Below are 7,489 nucleotides of genomic sequence, written 5' to 3' on the forward strand. Positions count from 1 at the left end.
AATAAATTCATATTAAAATTAATAATAAAATTAATTATCTCTTATCTCATATCAAATGAAGAAATATTTCAACCATTCATTATCAATCACCATATTTTTTACCGTATGGATAATTATTATATAGAAAAGAGAAATTTAGAACGATCAAGGGCAAAAAAGACTTTAGCTCATAGGGTAAAACAGTAATAAACATATTAATATCATAAGCGGTGTTCTCCTTCACTACAGTTCCAATAAAGTTCGAGATTAACGCGGATATCATAAGCGGTGCTCTTCTTTACAGCGGTCCCAACAAAGCTCGAGATTCATGTTGTTGTCTCAATTGATGTCGAGGAATGATTTTTTTGGGAGTAAAATCTACATTTTTTCAGTGGTGATTCATTTTTTTTTGCTTCATCTTTCGAAAAATATTTCTTTCTTTCCTGATCATTAAGGGAACTATAATTATATGCTTTCTCATTGAAAATTGTTAAGGAAAGAAATAAAGATGAAGGAACTTAGATGATTCAAATATTCATTACAAACCCCTAAATCTACGATTTCAGCTATTAATGTTGTTATCGCACACAGCATGATCTTAAGGTATGATTTTTCTTTCAATTTTTGGCTTGGATCTATATATGTTACCTTAATTTATGCTTTTCTTTCTTAAAAAAAAAAAAATTTAATTTGGTTCTGCAATTTTAGGTTAGATCTACACTTGAATTTTATCCTAATCTTCTAATGATTTCCCTTATTATTCATATTCCCTTAAAAAATTATGTATTAACTTATTTTTTCATTGAAGGCACCGCGGGAAGTGGTAGGGGCAGTCCTAAAAGACGCAGCACCACAGTAGCTCATTCGTTTCATCTTCACTAGCAGTATTGAGTAGAAATACATTCAGGAGTATAACAGTCATTTTACTGAATGATTTATTTAATTTTTAAATACAAATATTATTGTAATTGTCCACTACTCTATTTACACGTGTCTAGATATCCATCACAAAGTCTATTTACTAGTATTTTCTAGAAAGTATCTCATATATATTTTCTAGAAAGTATCCCATATATCCCATTACAAAGCTCATGGACTTCATCTTCAACACAGGAATATCAACTCATCGGATTTCCGAACTGCACAACAAGTAAGTTCATTGTACTGTCTTCAGTCTTCCATCAATTCTCTTATTAATTCTTAGTTTAATGAAACTAACTTTAAATCTGATCATTTTTCTTAACAATATTATTCATATTTATTTTTAAAGATTTTAGAATTTACTACTATACAAAAATTAAGTAGGTGATTGGGTGTTGTATTAATATAACCTATTCTTGTTGTCTTAAGTTTGGTATCTGTTTAGAATTCCGAATCTGTGGTAGTATTATCTTATGCAAGTAGTGTTTGGCTTATATCTGTTGACATCTATTGTTTATTATATTTAGGAGATCACACCTTCTTGTTTATGTTATTGTTCAACCTGATTGTCCTATTAGTTTACATGTCTTCCTTCACTACTATTTTTTCTTCTTTTTCTTCATCTTCATTACTACTTTGATTTGCTACACTTTAGTTGAGGGTCTTTCAGAAGCATCCACTCTACCTTCATACGGTAGAGAAAAAGTTTGCGTACACTCTATCCTCCCTAATTTTCTTCTTTTTCTACAGATTTGTTCAGACCTGTTCATCTTCTTACATTATGCATAAATCACATTAACATAAGAATAAGAGGCAAAATTATGCAATATAGTTTATCAGTTTCCGAGGATCAGGTGTAGATTATGCTATTTTGATTCATCATAACATGCATTGTTGTTTTCCAAGTGTGAGAAATATACGCATTATTAAAAACCATATGAGAGAACATACACATGTGGTATGAAAAAGCTCTTAGTATTACAATTAAAAGTAAACTGCACCGTACAATTCCCTAACAGCTAATCCACAGTGCAGGAAAGTATCAAAATATCTTTTTATAGGGATTGAGGCAAAGTAATAGTCGTTATAGATGTATTGAGAGAGTACTGACGCTGGAACTAAGAACAATTCCTACTAAATTCAAAACCTTAGTTATTCTTGGCTTCAAATGATGTTGGGAACCAAACCTATCAATTTTTTTGGATCATTCAAAAACAAAACTATGTAGTTGCCAACTGGTGTAGGAATATGCAATGTAGATATCTAAGATAAAATAGAACAATGTCTGATTGCAAATGGTATATTGACAATATGTAGTGGATATGTCTAAGATTTAAGAACAAAATCAATAATATAGCACCACAGCAGCTCAAATGAGGAGAACTGTCGAAGAAGTGGGATTATTTGCTGCCAACACCTTTCTAATCTTTGGTAACTTCAGAGGAGTTTAGCATTGGGTTTTGGGGTATGTTGGAAGTCTATCATTGTGTTATTTTCCCAAAACTGTTAAGTAAGGATAAGGTGGTATACATTTCAAAACCCGATGGCCATCTATTTACTGCACGCTCTTTGCCTTTCGCCTGCCACTACTACTAAAGTTTTTGGGAAATGTTAGTCACGCACTAGCATGCCTGCCAAAACACTATTAGAATATGTCTAGATATGCTTATTACTTTTGTTGTCCTTTTCTTCTGTTTCCTCCTGGCATATTGGCTCAAGATCAGTAAATCGTCTTCATTATATTGAGGTTTGTATGATTGAAGTCCTTTTGTCCTAATCCTCTGAGGACAGGAACATATTGTTCTGATGGAAATTGACCTTCTTTGTTAGTCATTTTGCTTCTATTTTGTGATTCTTATTCTTCTTATAGATGAAGGCCATAAAAGAGGAACTTGGTGACAATGATGATAAAGAAGATAATTTGGTTGCATTGAAGAGGAAGATGCAAGGAGCAGGAATACCTGCGAGTATCTGAAAACATGCTTTGAGGGAACTAAGGTACACTATTTGAAACTCAAAATGCCCTTCGTGAGATTTACTTATATTTGGACCATCCTCATTGTTTTGTCAAAATAACAAAAAAAGAGTGAATACAATGACAAAGAGAAGGAGGAATACAATTCTAATCTTAATTTTTACTCCAAATTCCTATATCAGGAGACTCAAAAATATGCAGCCTCAGCAACCTGGCTATAATAGCTCCCGTGTTTATCTGGAGCTACTTGCTGATCTTCCATAGGAGAAGGCCAGCCTAGAACTTGAATTGGATTTAAAAGCTGGAAAAGAGCGTCTTGGTGCTGACCATTATGGTTTAGTGAAGGTCAAACAATGGATAATCGAATACCTAGCTGTTTGAAAGGTTGGTTCTTATCTGGTACTTTCATATGTAAAATATGCCTTGATTTTTAAATAACCTGATGTAAATTGAATACTAAATGCAGCTTAAACCAAATGCAAGAGGTCTTGTGTTGTACTTTGTGGGTCCACTAGGTATTGGGAAGACATCTTTGGCTTCTTCTATTATTGTTGCTCTGTGCAGAGAGTTATACGCATCTCCCTAGGTGGTGTCAAAGATGAGGCCGATATCAGAGGGCGTAGGAGAACATATATTAGAAGCATGCAAAAGGTGCAGACTTTAATTTCTGCGAGTTTTGATGATTTTTGTCATTTCATTTTGTATCTGCTGTTTGCAAGATCTTGAATACAATTTCAACTTTCAACTAAGTTATCCTGGAAAGAGAAATTTTAAAGAAAAAATCAACAGGATTAAGAATTAGCCATGTTAATTGGTCATATGGGTGTTTTATCTGGATATGTGGATATGAAAGATTCATCATCACCTAAATCTTAGGACATGGATAGGAGTACTCTTGCAGGTGTTGAGATACAATAGGATTTATAGAATTAAATGAATAGACACATATAGTTAATCTAAAAATTAGTGAATCAAAACTTATAGACATAGATTCTTTAAGTAGCTGAATTTTATTTCATTAAATTGTCTTACAGAATGATTGGCAGAGTGATAAGGCTTTTGGTATGAAACACAAGCTAGGGAACATTCAAAGCCATTTTAGTCCAAGTTTGTTTTATCTAATTTTGAAAACAAGGTATTTAGTCAACATAAACTTCCGATTCGAAAATATTTGCCATGGCCTCGTTAGACCAGAAACTGAACAAATCACTTTGTTTCAAATTAACTACATTGTCTTTTTTTGTCTTCATAAACTCTAGCAAGTCAACAATATATATAGTCATATTCCATGAAACATAAGCCAAGCCACTTGGCAGTGCAGAAATAAATGGTTGTTTTATTCATTGATTCTCTTGAAATAAATAGGATACATTGACCAACTAAAAGCCTACAAATATTGTGCATCTGATCAAATGAAGTAAAACTCTTTCTTTTTTATAAAAGTCATAAAAAGCACAAGATCTTAGGATTTGCCTGAGGGGTATATTGGATGTTGCTTTGAAGGTGAAAATTCTTTTAAAAAAAAAGGAAATATCATCAATGCTATGTTGAAATAGAATTGTTGATTTGATTTTTAGCCAGGACTTTAGAAATTATTTCAAAAGGAAACACGTCTTGACATAAATAAATTGTTATGGATCTGTTCAACTCAATTAACATACATATAATTTGCTTTATCGTTATATCAATTTGGTGTTCTATCAGGCTTTTCCTCTAATTAGATTTTAAAATTAAAAGATTCTGTTTAGTGTCAGCTTCTTTAATTTTTTTCTCCAATTTTCAATTGAGCATAATAATTTTTAGCATCTTTAGGGTAGGACTTCAGTGGGATTCAGCTAGATGAGGTTTAATTTTGATCTATTTACAGATAAAGATTAAAGTTCACAGTTTTCATCATTATCAAATTCTCACCTACAACTAATGTGGCAAAACATGATTCCCAATGAAATCTATGACAGAAACCTAAGATTACTAATTGTCTTGAAATAAGAGTATTGAAATTTTATTTGAATTTTTTTCTATGCTTATGCTTAGAGATCAAATGCTGGGGCATTTTGGTTTTGATATGTTGATTAGTTCTATAGCCAACTTTTACCTCAAACTTACGTGGTAAGCAGGACTTTTTAGTCTGACTAATCAGCACACTCAATTTGAGTTCTTTAGGTTATGCATTGTATTAGGTGATAGTTGTTATGGACTGTGCAAACTTCATCTTAACATAAAAAAAGATTTGTATGGCAAGATAGTCGGGAATGGCCAAATATTTCTTGAAAACCATTTTTGTAGCAGTATGCTACCTTTTCTTTAGGTGTTTTTTCATGATAGTGTTTAGGCCAACTTGTGAGCACCTCTACTTTTCTGCCCACTTCATGCTAACCTTCCTTAAATATTCTATAAGATGATCTCAAAAGTTAACTTATGGAGTAAGGATCGTACAACATCATATAAGAAGAGGCAACCCATACCCTATGGGAAATATAACACACTCGGCATGCTGATATGGATATTTGCTTCTTTCTTTTGTGGTTCACGCAGCAACATACATAGGTAACTGTGAAGACATAATCTATCTTGTATCCTAGGTCTTGCACAGGCATGTGCACCTCTGAGACCCTCAATCGAGATAAACTTTCTTTAAGAGACTGTACTTGTTTTAGTTCAGCATCAAAATTAATAAGAGTCCCTTGGGCAAGAAGTTAATCTGTACAGTATAGTAGATAGTACACCCACAATCTCTACACCGGTTTCTCTGTAATTATATCTCTGAGTTTTCCTAAACATTTTATATTAATATTACTGAAGCTCCCATCGTCTTGATTCTTGATGAAATCAGCCAAAGGAGATCTCATCAAAAATAAAAGTGCCCAATAATTCCTATGTTTCTATCCCACAACAGAAAGGAGGAGGTATGTGACAAGTACACTGAATTTATCTAATTTTCTTCTCATTTTGAATACTCAATACATAAAAGATGGACCTTATTTTAGAACACATCTCCCAGTTGGTCTCTTGAAACTTGAGATGCAAGGCTAAATTTTAATTTATAAATCTTCTAATGAATATTACCTACTTAAGAAAAAAATAATTCAAATTTTTGTTATTCAAAACAAGAACATATCATTCATGTGATTTACTAAATTTTTCTATGAACTATTTAGGCATCCTTATACATCTAATACTATATATTGATAATTTTTCTTATATATGTGTTAATAGTCTATACAGATAATATATACACCTTTCTGGAAGTCCTTTCTCGGTAGAACTAGGATCTTTAAATGCGTAAAATGATTCACTTTTTTACCTCCTTTCACTTAAATTTGCAAGTACCAATATTGTTTTTGGTATTTCATCTAAACTTTGAAGTATGTTACATGAGTCGAGTTCAGTGAAAGTATATATTAGTATAGGAGGTTGTATAGTCAACCAATTCGAGGAGCAGTTTCAGCAAAGAATTTTTAGTTTTAAAATTGATGGGTTTGAATTAATTTGAATTGGCTTTTGTGGTTGGATCAAAGAAAGGTTATTCAAAAACAACCTCTCGACCTCCCATTTCAAACTTCATAAGTGGAATTATAATGATTATATTGTTGTTTTGTTGTTATAATTTATTATAATATCATTAAATTATATTATTAGAATATTAACATTTGATCATTAAATCTAATTTGAAACAGGTGTTTGATCGTGACTGCTCAAGAGGTTGATTTTATAACATCAAAAATGCATTTTTTATTGTAAAATTTACAAAATAGTATATGTAACAATTTAACTAGGCAACAATTGTGATATGTGAATGTCATGTGAGCATCCAGTAGAATGATATTCCCATGGTTGTATAAACAATACTTTTGGAATTTATGCAAAATAATTTATTTTAGATAATATGCAAAATTTACTTTATATTTATGTTTATATGCAGCATGATCATTATAGTAGGTTCATAGCAAAATTATGCGTTGGGCCCGTGCAAAGAACGGGCATACCTATCTAGTAATTAAATATATCTCAGCTTTGTTATGGTCGGCAATGTATGAAACTGACTGCTCTCTTACTTCCAAAACATCTTACTTTTACAATAAAAAATTATGGTGAGTTATAAATATTTCATTCCTAGTAAAAGCTATAAATTTGAGTAATGAATCATGGACTGAAACTTTTTAGTGAATTTGAATGAGTCAAATTATAACAACATGCCTGATATATTTTCACAAAGTGAGGTCTGGGGATAATATATGTTGTCCATACTATTACTTCAGAAGAGAGATAGAGAGGCTATTTCGGATAGACTTCTGAATCAAGACAAAAATAGCAAAGGAACAAGTAACAATAGATATTAACACACCAAATAATAACATAAACAAGACTATCAACAAGTAATACGACACACATTCTGAAACAAAGCCTAGCCCTATGACTACTAGCACAGATAATAAAACAAAGTCCTCTTACCTACTCCGTCCTACTAAAATTCAACCCTAATTCGCCTTCTCCACTCCTTCCTATCTAGGGTCATGTCCTTGGTAATCTGAAGTTGCTCCATGTCATGTCGAATCACCTTCCTCCAATATTTCTTCAACTACCTCTATCGTGTTTTGATCCATCCTCAGCCAA

At 32.1% G+C, this 7,489-nt stretch overlaps 1 long non-coding RNA gene across 3 annotated transcripts; it reads left to right on the forward strand.

The window, feature by feature from the left end:
• The first annotated feature begins 250 nt into the window (after positions 1-250).
• LOC107848584 lies at positions 251-6,738 on the forward strand. 3 transcript variants are annotated; one of them, XR_001668098.2, is made up of 6 exons: positions 251-582; positions 788-1,129; positions 2,771-2,898; positions 3,058-3,259; positions 3,342-5,781; positions 6,553-6,736. It is a non-coding gene; the product is annotated as an uncharacterized LOC107848584 (long non-coding RNA). The 3 variants fall into 3 exon arrangements; XR_001668100.2 differs by having other exon boundaries at positions 3,342-3,526; positions 5,709-6,735; XR_001668099.2 differs by having other exon boundaries at positions 3,342-6,738.
• Positions 6,739-7,489: the final 751 nt, after the last annotated feature.

This window comes from Capsicum annuum, chromosome 11 (genome assembly GCF_002878395.1).
Source record: "Capsicum annuum cultivar UCD-10X-F1 chromosome 11, UCD10Xv1.1, whole genome shotgun sequence".
NCBI classification, from domain to species: domain Eukaryota; kingdom Viridiplantae; phylum Streptophyta; class Magnoliopsida; order Solanales; family Solanaceae; genus Capsicum; species Capsicum annuum.